This window comes from Eubalaena glacialis, chromosome 9, assembly GCF_028564815.1.
Source record: "Eubalaena glacialis isolate mEubGla1 chromosome 9, mEubGla1.1.hap2.+ XY, whole genome shotgun sequence".
In the NCBI taxonomy this organism is placed as follows: domain Eukaryota; kingdom Metazoa; phylum Chordata; class Mammalia; order Artiodactyla; family Balaenidae; genus Eubalaena; species Eubalaena glacialis.
The window spans coordinates 75,684,409-75,705,041 of NC_083724.1; the positions used below are offsets into that span (position 1 = coordinate 75,684,409).

Below are 20,633 nucleotides of genomic sequence, written 5' to 3' on the forward strand. Positions count from 1 at the left end.
TGCTGCATCAGGTAACTCTTAATTATTGTAATTAAGTAATCTGTTAGGAGAGCTTCTTTATCACTGTCCGTTTAAACATTTAAAACATTTAAGACAACATGGCATACAAAATTTACTTTTCACTAAATAGTTAATGCTGAACAATCTTCTAAAAATACAAGTTCAGCTAAGAACAATCCAGCCCTATGATAGCAAGATCGTATCATCTAAGTAACTTGGGCATCATCTGTCATAGACAATTTGTTATTACAGTCATGTCTTAGTATCTACTGCATAGGGGCCATGCTTGTAGTTCTTCACTTTTTAGTAAAAAGTAGCTTAATTCTTCTTGTGGTTACCAACTAATGCATAAAAAAATCACCCCAAACTTCCTGCAGTATAACAATACTAATTTATTATTCTCAGAGATTCTGTGGTTCAGGCATTTGGACAGAGCACAGAAGAGAGGACCTGATCCTGGCTCCATGACGTTTAGGACTAGAATCATCTAAGGCAAGAGTCAGTAAATTTCTCTCTATCAAAGGCCAGATAGTTAATATTTTCAGCTTTATGGTTCACATGCAGGGCCTGTTGCATTTTTGTCTTTTTCTACTTACAATTTTCTTTAAATGTAAAAATGAATTTTAGCTCATAGGTCTCACAAGAGCAGGCTGCAGGCTAGATTTAGTCCACAGGCTGCAGTTTGCCAAGCCCTATCCTGGAAACGTTTTCACTATCATGTCTAGTGCCTAGACTGGGACGACTAAAAGGTCGGATTCAGTTGAGACTGTGAACCAGAGCATCTACACAGAGCCTCTCCAGGTGGCTTGGGCTTTTCACAGCCTGGTAGCTGAGTCCTGAGAGAGAGTGTCCCAAGAGCAAGCATTCCAAAAGTACAAGGAGAAACCTGTATGGTTTCTCCTCACCATGCTCCAAAAGTCACCCAGTATCCCTTCACCATATTTTAATCATAACAAGTGAGTCACAAAGACCAACCTAAATTCAAAGGAAAGAGAATTAGACTCCACCTCTTGGCGGAGATCACATTGCACAGGAGCGTGTGAGATGGGAGATACTGTGGTGGCCATCTTTGGAAATACAATCCGCCACGACCCTCCCATGATTTACAAAGTGTATATGCATATAAAGATATACACACATCAGTACTTGAACACAAGGCTATGGTAACGTCTTACAATCAGGTCCCTTATGTATTTCTATATCTCACTGCCTAGATTCTCCCTTATGAATTCTGTTGCACAATGAACAAAATCATTGTATGGCTGCAATATCCCCTTCCTGTAAATGGAAACTACAACCTATACTTTAGAAGTGAACATACAGCATTAGCATCTAAAATCTTCAAGGCTCACATAAGTATTTTCTACATATTCCCACTTTGAGGATCCAAATTACAACTGGCATGCAGACTAAGGGAAAATGCAAATAAACAGGTAACTGAAAATGAAAAGAGAAGTTTTAAAATGCAAGCAAGTTCACTGTTTTGAGAAGATGCATAATCATTATCATTTTCCTGTATCTAAATTTTCTAAACTATTTTCAGGATAGCATCTGTGTTAAGTAGTAATCAGAAGCATCTGACAAGCGGAAAAATTTTAAAGCAAGATTAGTCTGGAGAAGTCACGACTTGTAGCTCAAAACATCACCCGATTATATTTGGTCTTTACAAGCTCTTCTTTTCCACATACCTTAGAAATGGTTAATGTCCTCAAGTCAGACGAAACCGCCTTTCAAGTAGAGTACTTTATATCATGTGCAGCAATATGTAAGCCTCATTTTTTTATAGTGAGCAGGTACAGTACAGCCACTCAGTTTTTATGAGACTTTTTAAAATTTGGAACATAAATTAAATTAAATATTTATGCCAGAGCTGCCAAAATGAAGACAAATAGCTCTAGCAAACAATTCTCTTAATAAAATGCAATCACTATGATGCAAACTGTTGTCAAAAGGGTAAATGCAAGTTAAGTTTTTTAAAAGTTTTGCTTCATGATCCATGGAATTAATAACTCATGTCATGAACACTGAAAATTGAGTGCATCTTTATATTCTTTGTACTCCTTTGTGTTCTGGCAAGTTTTTTTTATTATTATTATTTAATGTCCATCTTTCTTGCAAGGGGTCCTTTAGGAGTTAAAAATATAATTATATTTTCTCATCTAATTAAAATGTCAATCATTTATTTTGGCATATTAAGTATAATGGCTGTTACCCAAGGTTTCTTTTCATTTAGATTCTGATAATTTTGTCATGTCACTCAAAAATCTATGCTTTGCAACTTGTCCAAGATTTTTTCCCCTCATTAGCATAAAACATCTTAGAGTCCTGCTGGTAGTGCTTTATCTAGTGCAGGAAATGATTTGGATAATAAACAGCTGGAAACCAAAATGTTACATACTGGCAGAGAAAAAAATGAATATAAACTTCCTTCTCTTCCACCCCTTGTAATTTTATATATTGAGTTTTAGAATTAAAAAATAAGAAGTTCCAGAAAAGCATACTGGAAGATTGTCTATCAGACTCTTTCTTTTTTTCTTCCTCTCTTCTCTATTATGTTTTTTTTTTTTTACTTCTCATTTTCAACTTTATTTTACTCTGTCCCCATTGTCCACTTTCTCTGTAAGATGAGGTGGTTGGACTATATGGTATCTAAAATCATGGCCAGCTTTAGTTCTTGACTTGCAAAAACTTCTTAATATATTCTAGAGGCTTCAGGATAGCAAATATGTTAGAGGAACAGGTGTGGAGTGCATATTTTCATTCTCCTTTTCTCCCCTTTACTCAGGACAATCTTTTCTCCCATACTCTTATTTCTGTGTCCTTTCTTTTGTCTTCTCCATTTCCTGCCAAGCTACAAACATGGTTTTTCTTTTACATAGGTCCTTTTGATTTCAAAGCAACTGAAATGTTATGAATGTCATATATATATATGTTTTCAGTTTTTTTAGTTTTTGTGTTTTTCCTGAATCATCTGTCTCGCCATTTCTCTTCAGGCCATTTTCATTCAGGGGAAGGGGTAAAAGTACACATGAAGAAAATATTTGTATATTTAAGGTCTTACATCCTGAAGCTCGTGTGTTTAGCTCTTCTGAAAATGACACCTTTCCTTTGGAGGAGACTACCATCTGAAAGAAAAATACCAACCTACCTGCTGTGTAATTGCTGAGCTATTACTGGGATTGAAAATGAGCAGGAAAGTTGACAAGTCTTCAACTGCTAGCCACGGCTAGAATTCTGACATTGAGATGAAAAAACACAAAGCCATTACTGATCTGTGAGGAAACCAGGTGGTCTCTGATACACAAGATGCTCCTACCTGCTCGTGAGCAATTGAACCTCAAGAGTTATCACCCGTAATTTATGAAAAATATAACTGAATCCGGTTTAGGCAATAAAATAAAGCACTAGCACCATGAATAATATATTAATATTGGAAAATTACTCTTTACGAGATCAATACAAAATAGCTAACTCATTTACTTATTTACAATACTGATGATGTGGTCTAGAAAAATAAGATACAGTTATACATCAGGAAACAAAAAAAGGTACTGCTTCTCCTCCAAAGTCTGTGATTTGGAACAGCGCCTGTTTTGGAGAACAGCCATTACCTGAGATGAATGCCAAAGTATCAGTACTTTTTTTCTCAAAATATTTCAAGAGTTGTTGTCCCTCTCTTTTGAATTCAATTCTGCCTTGGCATACACACACTAAGAGGTGAAACACTGAGCAGATGTCTTGGCATGCTGTACTCTGGTTTATGGACATCTTGTATAAGCCAACTGACCTCAAGAATGGTCTCCTTGCATCCCTACAGAAATATTCAAGAATTAGGGCATTCAGAGTTTAGACTAATTTGGCCAGGAGACTTGGTCACACTCAGTCACAATTTCCTGACTAGAAACCATTCAGGATTAAAGAAGTCAGATACACTTTGTTCAGAATAGCCTTGGGACGCAGGGTCAATTCTGAGAGAATCTAACAGGAACTCTTTTGTCTGAACAGTTTCCAAATCAAATTCTACAGCCACAGTGTGCATGCTACAAATGTTTGTCTCTCTTAACAGGAAATCAGTACCATCCTATGATATGGATTCAGTAGCTGACAGTAATTAATTACACCACTGAATTGTCATTTATGAAGAAAATTGAGTGTTTCTTGGTTTCCCACCTTTAAAGCCTCTGTTTATACAATCACTTCCTAAAAACATTCAGCAAGTCTCATTGGCTGTATCTTCTTATTCAAAAAATAAGCTAAATGAACGAAATATTTATTACAGTACTTTTCAAAGACAAAGGGACCAGTAAATATAAGTAGGTCAAAGATTTTAACTCAAATAAGAATTTTATGTTATTGCTTACTCGAATTTCATGCAAACCTTTAAGATCTTCACTACTTTGTTGGGTACATAAATGGATTAATATAAGACTATCACATACTAGATGCTCAAACAATATGCACTGTATTTTTTAGTTCAAGAATTACAGGGGGGCTTCCCTGGTGGCGCAGTGGTTGAGAATCTGCCTGCCAATGCAGAGGACACGGGTTCGAGCCCTGGTCTGGGAGGATCCCACATGCCGCGGAGCGACTAGGCCCGTGAGCCACAACTACTGAGCCTGCGCGTCTGGAGCCTGTGCTCTGCAGCAAGAGAGGCCGCGATGGTGAGAGGCCCGCGCACCGCGATGAAGAGTGGCCCCCCGCTTGCCGCAACTAGAGAAAGCCCTCGCACAGAAGCGAAGACCCAACACAGCCATAAATAAATAAATAAATAAATAAATAAATAAATAAATATAATTGAAAAAAAAAGAATTACAGGGTAGGAAATCAAAATGGCAGAGTAAGAGGACGCAGAGCTCACTTCCCCACACCCCCCATACGAACACATCAAAGATACATCTACATGTGGAGCAATTCTCACTGAAAACAAACTGGAGACTAGCAGAAAAACTCCCATACAACCAAGGCTGTAAGAAATATCCACACAGAATTGAGTAGGAATGGAAGAGAAGAGATCAGTTTGGAACCTGCCCAGTTAGGAGGGGACACAGAAGAGGAGGGGGATTACAACCTGCTCAGAGATCCTCCCTGGGGAGTGAGCAGTTTGAACCACATATTGAATGCCCAAACTGTGGAGTCCCACACCAGGAGGATGAGTGCCCTTAACTGGTTGGAAAACCAGTGGGCATGACAGCAGGGGTGTAAGAAACTTAGACTCCACCCATGATGAGCATGCACATGCTTGCTTACTACTGAAACAATGCAAGGGAAGCAGACTGAGACTGCTGGGAACTCTGAACCAGCTACCATGAACACCCCAGTGAGTCACCCAGCCTGAGCCGAATTCTTGCTCTGGCCCCTCTTGCTCTATGGTGCAGATCCAAAATAGGGCAAAGGCTTTGCTGGCCAAAGAAAGTGTGCAATAATAGGGGCTGGAGCCAGCTCAGCCATGACATAGCGTCCAAACGGGGCAAGGGCAGCCATTACTGACATTCATAAGAGCAACAGTTCAAGACTAGTCTGGAGCTCTGGCTGGTGCCAGGAATACCTCAGCACTTGCCCCAGCCCACACCAAGTGACTCCTCTGGCCCTTCCTGATGCACAGTGCAGCTGAGAAGAGTACAAATTTGTAGGGGGTGAGCCTGATCAGACCCAACTCTCAGGGTCTCTGCTCTAGCAATTTGGAACCTGAGCCTACCTCTGATAAGGTGGTGTTAGCCACTGAGCACAGCAGAAGCCCTGCCTCACACCTGGCTCTGGCTCTAACCCTTCCATCTCCAGCGCCACCTGGTACCAAGGTAATAGCTGCCAGACATTGTGGGGGAAGACATGATCCATGCTTCCTTCAGGTCCAGCTCTCCCACCAAAGCCACTGTGCACATGCAGACTCTACAGGGATGCTCCCACACAAAAACACCCCTTCAAGACCAAGGTAGGTAAATGTTTCACCTAACTTCATAGAGAAAGTGAAAGTTAAGCAAAATGAGAAGACGGGATTTTGTTTCAAATGAAATAAGAAAAAAACCTAAAAAGACAACTAATTTAACAGAGATAAATAATTTACCTGATAAATATTTCAAAGCATCAGTAATAAGAACACTAACTAAACTAGGGAAAAGAATAGACAAAGGCAACAATAATTTCAGTGAGGAAGTATAAAATATGAAAAAAGAACCAGTCAGAACTGAGGATTATAATAACTGAAATGAAGAAACACACTAGAAGGAATTTACAACAGAGTAGGTAATATAGAAAAAGATGTAAGTGATCTGGAAGATAAAAAAATGGAAACTGCCCAATCAGAACAGCAAAAAGACATTTGTTAAATGAGAACAGTTTAAAGGGAACTCTATGAAAACAACAAGCATACCAACATTCTCAATAGAGGGGTCCCAGAATGAAGAGGGAGAAAGAAAAGGGTCGAAAATATATTTGATGAAATTATGGCTGAAAACTGCAAACCTGATAAGGGAAACAGATATCCAGGTACAGAAAGCGCAGAGAGTCCCAAACAAGATGACCCTAAACAGGCTCACATGAAGCAATACCATAATTAAAATGGCAAAAGTGAAAAATAAAGAATTTTAAAGGCAGCAAGAAAAAACTGAGTCACATACAAGGGAACCCCCATAAGACTATCAGCTGATTTTTCTGCAGAAAATTTGCAGGCCAGAAAGTGGCATGATTATTTAAAGTGCTGAAAGGGAAAACCTTCAACCTAGCATACTCTACCCTGTAAAATTAGTATTCAGATTTGAAGGAGAGATAAAGAACTTCTCAGACAAACAAAAACTAAAAGAATCAATCAATATTAAACCAACCCTAAAAGAAATGTTAAAGTGTCTTCTCTAAGTAGAAAAGAAAAGAATATAACAAGTAAAAATCTATAGGAAAGAAAAAATCCCACTATTATAGACAAATATATAGAAAAGGCTATGGATCAACCACTTATATAAGCTGGTATGATGATAAAACACAAAAAATTGTCAAGTCAATTAGAACTACAATAAACAGTTAAGGGATAAACATGAAGATGTAAAGTATGAAATCAAAAACACAAAACATGGGGGAGGGGAATAAACAATTTAGATTTTTTAGAATGTGTTTGAACTTAAATCTACCAGTTTAAAAGAAGTAGATATAGTTATAGGGCAACATATATGAACCCCATGGTAACCACAAATCAAAAACCTACAGTAGGGCTTCCCTGGTGGCGCAGTGGTTGAGAGTCTGCCTGCCAATGTGGGGGACACGGGTTCGGGCCCTGGTCTGGGAGGATCCCACGTGCCGCAGAGCAGCTGGGCCTGTGGGCCACAATTGCTGGGCCTGCGCGTCTGGAGCCTGTGCTCCGCTACAGGAGAGGCCACGATAGTGACAGGCCCACGCACCGCGATGAAGAGTGGCCCCCGCTTGCTGCAACTGGAGGGGGCCCTCGCAGAGAGACGAAGACCCAACACAGCCATAAATAAATAAATAAAATTAAAAAAAAAAAAAAAACCTACAGTAGATACACAAAAACTAGAGAGAGAGCAACACAAGCATACCTCTAAAGAAAATCATCAAACCACAAGAGAAGACACTAATAGAAGAACAGAGGAGAACTACAAAAACAACCAGGAAAGAAGTATTGGGTTGGCCAAAAAGTTCATTTGGGTTTTTCCATAAAATCTTACAGAAAAACCCAAATGAACTTTTTGGCCAACCCAATAAGAAAATGGCAATACTTTCATATATAATATAGTAACTTTTAACATCAGTGGACTAAATGCTCCAATCAAAAGACATGGGGTGGCTGATTGGATTAAATAAAGAGCCATTTATAAGCTGCTTACAAGAAACTCATTTCAGAGCTCAAGGCACACACAAACTGAGCATGAGGGAACAAAAATGATATTCCATGCAAAAGGAAACAATAAGAAATCTAAGGGAGCAATACTCAAATCAGACAAAGTATAACAGACTATAAAACAAAGTCTATAACAAAAGACCAAGAAGGACATTATATAATGATAAAGAGATCAATACAAGAATGGGATATAACATTCATTAACATATATGCCCCCAATATAGGAGCACTTAAATATAAAAAGTAACTGTTAACAAAAAGGGAGAAATTGACAATAAGACAATAATAGTAGGGGAGTTTAACACCCCACTGTCAATGGACAGATCATCTGGACAGAAAACCACTAAGGAAACAATGATCTTATATGACACATTAGACCAGCTGGCTTAATGGATATCTACAGAACATTTTATTCAAAAACAGAACACACATTCTTTTCAAGCGCACACAGAACGTTCTCCAGGATAGATCACATGCTAGGCCACAAAATAAGTCTCAACATATTTAAGAGGGTATAAATTATATCAAGCATCTTTTCCAACCACAATGGTATGAAAATAAAAATTAATTATAGGAAGAAAATGGGAAAACCACAGATATGCAGAGAATTGACAACATTCCACTAAAAAACCACTGGGTCAATGAAGAAATCAAAGAGGAAATCAGAAAATACTTTGAGACAAATGAAAATAAAAATACAACTTTCCAACATCTATAGGACACAGCAAACACAGATCTAAGAGGGAAGTATATGCAAAACAGGCCTGCTTCAATAAAAACAAAAAAACAAAAAAAACTCAAACAACCAACCTAACCTACCATCTAAAGGAATTACAAAAGGAAGACCAAACAAAGCCCAAAGTCAGCAGAAGGAAGGAAATAATAAAGATCAGAAAGGAAATAAATAGAGACCAATAAAAGAAACCATAGAAAGGATCAATGAAGCCAAGAGTTAGGCAAGTTTGGCTGAACTAATACCTATCTTCTCAAACTATGCCAAAAAATTGAAGAGAAGGGAATACTCCAGAATTCATTCTATTAGGCCAAAATTATCCTAATACCAAAACCATACAAAGACACTACAAAAAGAAAAAAAGGAAAAAAGAAAATTGCAGGCCAATATCTCTGTTGAACACAGACTCAAATTTCCTCAACAAAATATTAGCAAACTGAATCCAACAATTTATAAGAGGAATCATACACCATGACATGTTTTTTTTCGAATTAGTGTTTTCGTTTTCTTCAGATACATACCCAGGAGTGGAAATGCTGGATTATATGGTAGTTCTATTTTCAGTTTTATGAGGTACCTCTGTACTGTTTTCCATAGTGTCTGCACCAGTTTACATTCCCAGCCAAAATGTACAAGGGTTCCGTTTTCTCCACATCTCTCCAACATTTGTTATTTGTGGTCTTCTTGATGATAGCCATTCTGATTGCTGTGAGGTAGTATCTCATTGTGGTTTTGGTTTGCATTTCTCTGATTAGCAATGTTGAGCATCTTTTTATGTGCCTGTTGGCTATCCTCTCATGTAAAGGGATTTCAAAATTCAGTTTCAAGCTCACTAGTGCTCAATGTATTTTCCTACTGGTTCCCTCCCCATCAACTAATTTTCCAAGTCATCTTGATCAAGGTCATGCCCAAGCTAAAGTACCAGATAAAGAGTCCAGAATATGAATAGCCCTTCTAGTTCTCCTCTTTTTATTCCTGTGTCCACCTTCTCAATTTATGTTGCAATGTCTTTATTCACGTACTTTGATTTTTTAATACTGTTTGACAGAATCTTTTTCTGTCCTTTTTTCCTCCTTCCTAGGAAATTTCCTTTTGCTTATTGTTTTTGTTTGCTTTTAGTTTTATTTTTTGCTTTCTCAAAGGTCAGTTATACCCACATTCAAAGCACCTATCTTTTGTAGAGATTCTCTGGTCTAAACAATATAATCATAATAATAATATAATCACTAAAGGACCATGTAATCCTGAGCAAAGGGAATTATGGCTGTTCAGGAGAGAAGCTGGGGCAAGAGTGAGGAGTCTGGAAACCTGAAGAGCCAGGGAATCCACAAGAGTAAGTATCTGTGGGACAGTTAACATTTCTCTCTCCAACTAAGCATCTATCATGTACATGCTATTTGGAACACCAGAAAAGACAGCTTTGGTGAGCCATTTCAGACCTTCTACCACTTAAGCTCATTTGAGCTATTTGTGAATAGTTAACAGTGTGAGATTTAAAGCAGGCCTGTGCATACGAGATGCTCATTTGTCTTTTGACTACCACAGCCGTATCTCCTAAGGGTACTCACTATGGTGGCAATGGCTTTGCCCACATAATGCCATAACAACTATCTTTTCAAATCAGGCAAACTACAAATCAATCCTAATGTGGGGAGGAGGGATCAATTCAATGATTTATTGGACTGAATTGAATACTTTAGTAACAAGAGTTCTATCCATGGCTCTTAGCAGACATGGGTTGTTTTTTTTCACTAAAGAACACCCTCAATTCCAGAGGAAACACAAAGATTTTTGGACAAAAGAACATTACAAAGAGGCTGCTTCAAAGAATAAGATCTCAATGATGTGGTATATTAGAGACATTATTGTAACTTGGTGGTTTTTCAACTAAAATAGAGGAAAGAAAGATTTGTCCTAAATCTTTCTGGCTGGGAAGACTTTCATATGATTCAGTCAACTCCAGGTGTATCTCATTTGCTCCCAGGGGTCAATAACTAGAGCTATAACTCAACTATGTTGTCAAATGGCTCCCTTCTAGTGCCCACAAGGCAGGAAGAAGGAGAGGAGAAAAATCATTCCAGAATTGAGTATAAAAATAAAGTATGTATTTTTCTAAAATATTGATTTCTTTATTGAATAATATTAAATAAGATTTCTCACTTGAGCAATAGGAATGACCATCAGTGAATGCTGTGACCACTTTTGAACTTAATCTTTCTTTTAATAGAATTTATATAACAATCCTCACATTTTTACTTAGTAAAGATCTATAGATTCAAATTAATTGTGCTGCACTAAATCTGAGAATTGAGTTTAATAATGGTCAAAATTTTGATGATCTAATAAGATTATAATATTTTAAAATAAACTGCTCCAGATAAATAAAAACCTTCCAAAGCTAAGAGAATAATATTACTTAGCCTGTCTCCTCTAAAAATTAAAGTACCAGTTAAATTAGTTCTTATGAAGACTTACTTAAAATCTTTATAAGGAAATTCTTACCTTTTGTCTATGATTTCAAACTTTACTTAGGAAGTTAAAAAACATTTGCTATTGCTTCATCTTTCTATTAGAGATCATCATCAGGAACAAACTTCACTTTGCAAGGTTCAAAGAGTTTAAAGATTAATTGTTGAGAAACATCAACATGAAAAATACCCATTTTCCTGCATTAGCATCTGATTTAATGAGCATAGATAGAAATGAACAGTCAGAGTAGTCAGGTGACGGATTTAGAGTCCAAAGCCTAAGGATGCATAAATGGGGTAAAATGGTTCGTCCTGTCTCTGTATATTAAACTAGAAGGTAACAAGACATAAGTGAAAAATCACTAGGTGCAACCCAAAGAGTGGGGAAAAAGTGCTGACAGACTGAAAATGGCAAGAAAATATGGATGGGGCACAGTGACAAGAAGAGCTTGCGTGGTGGGCTTTTTTCAGTGTACAGCTTATTTTACGGCCGTGTTAGTAATACAGTTGAAGTGCTATGATCTGATTATATCCTTGAGTATTCAGATTACATTTATTTTATTAGGGGCAATAAACCAAGCCCGTTTTTTTAAATCCTTTTTTTTTTAATTCAATAAAGAGAAGAGTTAAATGCACATGGGGAGAAAATAAGAGCATATCACTCCGGGGAACTCAGGGTTGCTATTTGGAGAATATCCAGAAGATTAAGTTAAAGCATTGGTAATTTATGGCTTCCAGAACTTGAGAAGCCTATTTCATGGCTGCATTTCATCCTTGGGGTTGATGTGCACTTTAAAAAAATATTCTGCTAATTACATTCACTCTCTGTGTAACGAAGAATCCATGCATAGAAGCCCGTAACGACTACCTGAAAGTTCCCTTTGCAATTCACTGAGTTTATAAATAAATTTATTCCTTTTCTGTCTGGTTATGGAACCAATATCCCCCAATTTTTTCAATACCCAACATATTAACTCCATGGTTCAATAACTATGAATTTAGTTTCCACTTTTCAACCTCTGCTGTATTATGTTTATAATATAGATAAATATTAAAGGTATTAAAATAGGAATAAATTAGAGCCAGGAAGTAACTCGTTTAGTGCAATGATATTTCCAAAGCACCAGAGTCAAGAAATGAGAGATTAGAGCACTAGCATTGCAAAATATAAATACCGCATAAACAGCAATCTATTTATAGCTGTTTTACTGCTGTTATTCCGGTAAGGTAAGCTGCTATTAGAGTCAGCCTTTCTAGTCTTCTGAATACATGGAGGGAAGTGGAGAAAATAACCATCTTATTAAAACATGACATCTAAATGCCTTATTTTTCAAGTTGTAGAAATGTAAGTAGCAGTAGTGTCCTGGGAGCATAGAAGCCACAGGATAATTTTAGCACTACATGGAACAATGCTATTCAATAGTATGACACTTAAAGCTTCTCTTTTATATTGAAACAGACATGGCTATATTCTGCAGAAAAATGCAAAATGTATATGAATCTTAAAGATAAAACGTGACTTCAAAAAATATTTAAAATGGATAACCAACAAGGACCTACTGTATAGCACAGGGAACTCTGCTCAATATTCTGTAACAACCTAAATGGGAAAAGAAACTGAAAAAGAATAGATACACATATACCTATAACCCAATCACTTTGCTGTACACCTGAAACTAACATAACATTGTTAATCAACTATACTCCAATATAAAATAAAATTTTATTTGAAAAGGGGTTGGGATATTTCTTCTGCCAGGCCCCTAATGATGATTTCTCTCTCATCGCCTCCAGAAGTGTCCCAGGGCAAAAGTTGGGGAAGCACTGGCCTAAAGCGTTCTTGAGAAACCCCACAAGACAGGCAGTTTTTATCTTGGAACTTTCTATTCCCCAGGTACACCAACAGGAAAATATTACTTATAAGACACCTTGCACTAGTAGCTGTTAGGCCAGGTTTTCACCCTGACACTCACATTCCTCAACAGAGAAACAGGGTGATCAGGCTAGACTTCTAAGGTTCAACTCCAATCTATGGTCTGTATGGGCAGCAGTAGGGAATGTAGAGCTTCTGGAAGAGGTACCTCTTTTATGCTGCTTGAGGTAAAAATGAAGACATTTGGTCTCAAACTGGAAGTGGAAGGTGAATGGAGAGGCGCTGTGAGCAAGAGTGTGCTAGGATGAAACAATGCTGTTCATGAGAGCAATTATTTCCCGTGTTACATGCTTTATCACATTTAATTTCACAGTAGTCCTAAATATAGGTAAAATTGTGTCTGTTTTGCTGAGGAAGATTCTGAGAATCAGAAGTGTAACTTGCAAAATGTCATACAATGGATCAGTGGCTTGACCCTTGAGTTTCTGTCTTAACCACTATACCACGCTGCTCACAGATGCAGAGAAACAGGGATTGAAGTTGCTTTGCCAGTTACGGACTCAGAATTCGCAAGTGTGTTCTACCCTCAGACAAGATAGAAAGCTACGTATTGCCATGAGTTCAGAGGTCCAACGTTCTCTCTCCACCAATTCTTTCAATGAAAAAAGGAGGAGGGTTAGAAGAGAGGGAAGAAGGGAGGAAAGGAACAACACATGATTCCTAAATTTTCTCACAAAGTGCCATTTCTTTAGATCAAATTTTGAATTCCTTAAAAATTTTAAATGTTCAACTGGGGCAGACTGGGTTCGACAATACTATCAGTCATGTTCACTTATAGTGAATTAATTTCCAACTCTTTCCGAAGAGCAAATTTTGAAAAGGATGACACATTATCCACAGTACCCTCATTGTAGGGCTCAAGTCTCAACAGTCATTACCACTCTGGATTGTGTCTACAGCAGTGACAGGAAACAGAGTTTTGTGTCTCTGTGATCAGTGAGTCAAGAATGATCTGAGAATTAGATTATTTAGGCTGCAGGTAACAGAAATGTCCTTGAGCTGGAACTCAAAATCGGGGTTTAATTATTATAGGAAAACAGAATGTCTGGGGAAATCCTCAGGAAAAAATGAACCAACACCTTATGGCTATAGATAACCCAGGAAGTCCTCTGTATGCCTCTTTGCTATGTTCATTCATTTCTGTTTCATTCTTCTCCCTCAGTTAAGACTGTATTCTATTGTTTACTGGTTTATATAGGGAAAACCACTACTGTCAACAGTACTTTAGTGTACATACAACTCCTCCATACCAAAGTCACTAGAATGTATTTAGACAACAGAATCTCTTAGACTCAATTCCATATCATTAGCCCCTCTTGGGTCAAGATCATATTGAGGAGCCAAAGTGCTATTCTTCTAATCAAGTGAATGACAGAGAGGAGGAGGAGTACTGGAGAAGAGGAAGACACTTTGACAGCTGGAGACACAACTCAACTAGGGTTCACTCTAGATGGGTCAATATTCTCCAGTGAAACCTGGATAATTCATGAATCTATCAGGTTTTTTTTTTCCCTTCAGAAGACTCCAAAGGCAGGATTTTATTCCTCAGATGGTTAGACTGAAACACAATTCCCCCAAACTATCCCTAGAGAATAACGTTCATGTTGTAGTTGTACTGAATTTATTTATATCTTTCTTTCTAAAAAGACTCTGAGGCAGCATACAAAAAAAGAAATATGATTATCTTAATGTGGGCATGGCTATAGAACACTAAAATAATGTGTCTAAATTCACTCTCAGTTTATTAAAATCCACAAATCCTTAGACTCTAATTAGGTTAGAGACTTAGTTGTTTAACTTGGGAGAAAAGCAAAGCAAATGCAGCAATTTGGGACATTTGATACACTGATTCATCTGTCAGATAACCAGTTCTATCCCTGTGTAATTTGCATGAAGTCAAGAGAAGCCTTTCCCATGCTCAGTCAGAATAAAAGCCCTTGCACAATGGAATTCAGAAAAAATTCTATCTGCAACAATTTTAGTTTCATGGTTCAAAGGCTATGGAATTCTATTATGAGTACATATAGTGCCAGAAAGTACTTGGTTCTGCTTATTTTCATTCATTCATTCACTCATTCATTTACTTAACAAATATTTACTGAGGACACCTACTCAGGACCAAGCACCATAATGTGAATAACGGAACTGAAACAGCCTCTGTTCTGAAAGCACTCACAGTTTATTAAAACAAGACAATGTGTTCAATGTTATGATGAATGGAAGCACAGAGAATCAAGAGAGTATGAAGAAGGGGTTTGGCCAGGATGATTCAAGGAAGGCCTGCTTCAGAGGAGTCTTCATCGTGATCTAAGAGAAAGAAGCAAAGAAGAGAAGGAAAGAGTTTTTGGCAAGAGGTACGGCAATTTCATATTACCAAGTGTGGTGAGAGAACACGGCAAGTTAAATAGATCAACGTGGCCAGAATATAAGGTGTGAGAGAAGACAGTGAACAACTGTGAGAAATGAGGCTGTCCTGCCAATCCTGTTTCTTAAAAGAAAATATTCATTCCTATTAACAAGTATAAAATACCCACTATCTGTTCTCAATATGTGTATTGACTGAGAGATCCCACTGGGGTTATGTTTACTGAAAACTTGTACACTCTACTTTCCCACCCTCACCAATGCTTCCATAAAACTCCAAGTCCTTACTTGCAGCTAGGGTCCCTGATCTGACTCTCCTAGACTCCATGTAAGTCCTTAACCACTAGTGCCAATAGTGTTCTTACTGACTTGATCACAGAAACTGATTTCTCTTAATGGCAACTCTTCTTGGCGTCGATTCTCCCTAGGCTCCCAAAGCACCTAATGGTTTTGCCACCTTCAGATACAATATGAATAAATGATGAGCAATGTTATGATGCAGGAGGACTTCCTGAATTTCTCCTGTTCATTCCTCCAGTGTGTATCATAATAGACCTCACACCCTACCACTACTCCCTCCCCATCAAATGCTCCATCTTCCCATAGCTCCTTCTAGACTCCATCCCTTCTTTAAACTCTTCCTCAATCTGAGTTTTGCATCCACACATCACTGGGGGTTTCACTTTCATGAAGCTGAAGACTCTCTAACTCATAAAACACTTCATTTCCCCCCAAAAATTCCATGACTCCTGGATCTTCTCTACGTCAGTAGCCCAGATTATTCCCCACAAAACTCTTTTAGACTCACCTTCATCAGGCCCCAGGTACAGGTCCATCCTTCATGAATTTCATTCAGTAATTGTATGTATTAAATAAATTCACTTTTGCATTTTATTTATTAAAGATAGTCCATCTCTTTTTTAATAGGGTTCTGCCAATTGGGCCCTCTAATCATTATGATTAATATTAAGCACCATTTCAACACTGAATTCATATCCTTCTAGCTAAAAGGAAAGTAACTTGACGTTTTCTTTAGCTGGGGCTAACTCATCATAAGGAACAGTAAAATTTCTATCAGAACTTTTTAAATGCAGAGTATGACTCAAGCTCCTCTCTCTTTGCTAATATGGAGACTTCAGCTAAGTAAAAGATACCTTTGACGTGTATTGTATGGAAGTGCAGGAAATCCATGGGCCTCATAACTGAGGCATATGAGATTTTACAAAGAGAGCTAAGCCATCTCTTTCCATTTCTGGAGAAAACATATGGAGTAATATTAAATCCAGAAAGATTTAAGATAAACCATTTTTATATTAAATGTTGTTAAGTCCTCTCTTTTCTGTCCTTGAGTAAAAGATATAAAGTCTCTCCATCCCTAGAGTTCTTTTGAACCAAAAATAGTGTATATATACTTACATATATATATATACACACACATACGTGTGTGTGTGTGTATATATATATCTGACACTGTTTATTCAGATTAAAATCTACCTTCACCTTGGAGACATATTGTTCAGTTAAATTATGTTAGAACCACAGCTCTGTCTTCCTTTTGTTGGGCTTTGGGGTATTCACTAGACCTGGTAGCCATCATACTTACATTTCCCTCTCTCACTTTGTTTCTTCATCATCTACCATGTAAGAAGCCCAGCAGAGGAATGATAGAAAATTCTAGAAGTGTCTTGCTCCTAAAATTTAAGATACCAACTTCATCAAAAAGCATTTATCCAATGTCAGTATGCCTTGGAGATAAGAACTCTCACCAATTTGATGATTGAGGTAGACTGTCTCAAAGATATTCAAGCTTCTGTTACATAAAGGAAAAAAAATACCAGTGGGGGAAAAAAATCCCTAAAATATACTTTGAGCAAGTTGATTCCTTTTTAAATTTTTCTTAAATTCTAGTTAATTATTGAGGGAAATGCTGTACTTTGAACTCTGAAAGTTCAAAACTACCACCTTATTTTTTTTCATCAGAAGTCAACTCATTTTAGTACAATCTGTAGACATATTGCCCATTTTCCTTTTCAAGGCAAAACTTTCAAATATATCCTTAAGGACAATCAGTAAGTGTAAAAAATCATCTGATTCAGATATAATGAGCTAACACTAGCTTCACTTAAATAAAAACTTACCAAAAAGAAAATGTAAACTAGACTTTTTCCAGATAAGAACTAAATCACAATAAAAGGAAATAAAAAATAGAAATGAAATACCCATGAGATATATCTAAGGGCAAAAATTGTAGAAGTTTTGAAAGCAACAAAGAGCGCTTTCTTTGAACGTATTTATGAACAAGTTGTAGCCCTTCGGCGTTTTCCAAAAGGACAACGAATAAAACTTATCTGACAGAGGCTTGGGAGATTATTTGCAAAAATCTGGTGCTTATCCTATGCGCTAGAAAGGCCATTTTGAGAAAAAGCATTTGCTGTTACTAATACCAAGATTCCTCAACTTCTTAGAGTAAAAATGCTTCCATTTAAAATATATATTAAGATGTGTATGGTTTCTGGTTTTTCCTTAGCTCTGCATGAACATGTTCATTATATGCTAGTATCAGAAATAGTCCACATTGATTTTAACGACTTTATAGGATTAGGGGGAGCAAGGAGGGCAACTAACATTTATATATTGCCAAGTGTTTGTTAAGTGTTTCACCTACAAGATTTCATTTGATCCTCCAACTCAACAAGGTAGAATTTATAATTCCCATTTTACAATTGGAAATTTGATACTCAGAGAAGTTAAGTGTAGCCAGAAAACCCTCAGCTACTGAGTAGTATAGTCCAAGTTAAACTCTAAAGTTAAATCCATGTAACACTAAAGTTAATTTCACTGTATCATACCGACTTCCAAACTAAAGTTTCTTGGGATTTTGCTAAAGTAATTACAGAAATGTGCAAAAAAGTAACAATAACCACAGAGTCTATAAATCAGAACAAAAATTCCTAATGTTTGAGCTCTAGTATGAATAAACTGTATACTTGCTTCATATATTCCATTCCAAATTTAAAAGAAGAAATCTTGAGTTCCTATTGCAAATTTATAATGTTTTTCACGGTTTTCTGGATTCTTGCCATCTAGTTTAGTTTAAGGGAGGATACATACATATATATATCTTTCTTTCATAGAATAAAATATATGTTAAGGACATATAGATTGTACTTCAATACAGAAAACATCTAGGGAATATCTAAAGTATTTTTTGGAGCTACTTTTTGGTTCATATTGTTTTAGAAAGTCACCAAAACCTAGGAAGTAAGCTTTTTGCATGTTACAGAGATTTCCTTGTATTGTAATAATCATTGGGAGCATGTGTGCCTAGTGAGAGATACCCTTACTTGTAATTCTACTGGAATGAACAGGAATACTTTATCAGAAATAATTCCTAGGACTTCTGTACCTTTCTTGCTCAGATTTTTGATCATCAGGTCCAAAAAGGAAAGATCATTTTGGTCTCAAGTTTCTCCTGGCTAATCATATTCTCTATACTTCATTATTGAAATAAATTCAAGTTACACTAAAAAATCATAAGTCCTAAATCACAAGAAATCATCTCAAAATGCTATCATTTTTTTCCTCTATAGAGAATATATCAGTGACATCTAAATGACGCAAAAAGCACAAAAGATGCATAGGTAATCTTTCCAGAGTTCAGTTAATCCATATCTGACTACGGACACTCATTACCAAAAGCATTTATTCAGACTAAGTAGAATTAGAAATATAGATTATCCTGAGCCAACAATTATGAGTCATCTATTAGACAACCAGATGTATTCGATATTGGCTATAGAGTCCAAAATTGATGATAAACTTTCGATGAAAAGTCATGCTTGAAGGGGGAAAAATACACCTTCTACTTAATGTTATTTAGAAAAGAAAGTCAAGTTTACCTCAGTGTTAACTGGGTGTAGTAATCATATGCTCTGGTGAGAAACACTAATTAATTCCTAGGTTCTTTGCCCTCCTTCTACAGGATAAATTACAAAATAACCAATGACACTGACCCTTAAATAATATGCTATTTTAGTTATTTTGTTCACAATGCATGACTATATATATATTTAAAGCCCTCATTTGTGAAAAACCTTTCAAAGATCATTCGTCTCTATGCGATATAACTAGGTTATGAAATAATGCATAATCAAAGCCATCCTGTATTTAGGACAAAAAGCTCACCACTGGGCCGGGCCTGAAGCACAGATGCTATTGTGTGCGGACTGGACCTCAGCGAGACCAAGGCCGCTAGGCAGAGGCCCTGGCTGCTCCAGGAGCCGCATGGGCTGCACGGGACCCACAGGCTGCGCAAGCAGCACGTGGGGACTTCATGTGGGTGCCGCAGGAGACCGGGCCCAGAGACCCAGCAGGGAGGCCCAGGGAGCTGGTCCAGGCCCACACAGTGGAGCGCAGGCGATTGGGTGACCTGCGCAGCGGCGGCACCGATGACCACTTCCGGGAGCATGATTCCAGCTGCAGCGCCGCAGCCTGGGCCACCGAGTGCACTGGTGGCGGAGCCCGGCTCGGTGCACCACCTCGGCTGCCACCAATACTCAGGTTGTCCACGGCTTCCTTGCTGTGAAGGGCACAGAGGATATTAAGGAGTCGGCTGCCCACCTGGCCCTCTTGATGCGAGGCCTGCAGGGACTCTACCAGATCCACGCCCTACGCAGTCGCCCCCGGAGAATCCCAGGGGACCCTGAATCAGGGACCACCGTGCCCTCTCTGCTCACTCCTCACCCTCAGTGCGGGAGCTATCAAAAACAAGGCCCAGTCTGTGCAGGAGGTGTTGCCCAGCAGCTAAAGTGCCAAGAGTGGGTGGGGAAAAGGCAGCAGCCCAGGCAGATGGGTCCGGCACGCCCTCCAGCTTCCCGGCCGCCTATGACATCTGTGCCACCCCCAAGGAATAGGAGACGCCGAGGAGCACCATCAAGTGAGGGCGTCTGCAGAGGAATCGGGGCCAGCTTTGAGCAGGACCTCACCCCAGCCCTACTGCAGCTTGGACACTGACCTGAGCTGTGCCACAAGAAAGCCCATCCTCTGCCCCCACCTAGGCTAGCCAGCTCTTTAACCAGAATCTCCGGGGCTATAGTAATAAATATCTGTTTGTAAAAAGGGGTAAAAAAATGAGGAATAAATAAAAATAAAGAAAGGGGGGGGAGGGGCAAGATGGCGGAAGAGTAAGACGCGGAGATCACCTTCCTCCCCACAGATACATGAGAAATACATCTACACGTGGAACTGCTCCTACAGAACACCCACTGAACGCTGGCAGAAGACGTCAGACCT

At 38.1% G+C, this 20,633-nt stretch overlaps 1 pseudogene; it reads left to right on the forward strand.

Moving 5' to 3' along the window:
• Window positions 1–20,403, forward strand: part of LOC133097345 (crossover junction endonuclease MUS81-like) — a 34,608-nt pseudogene extending 14,205 nt beyond the window's left edge.
• Window positions 20,404–20,633: the final 230 nt, after the last annotated feature.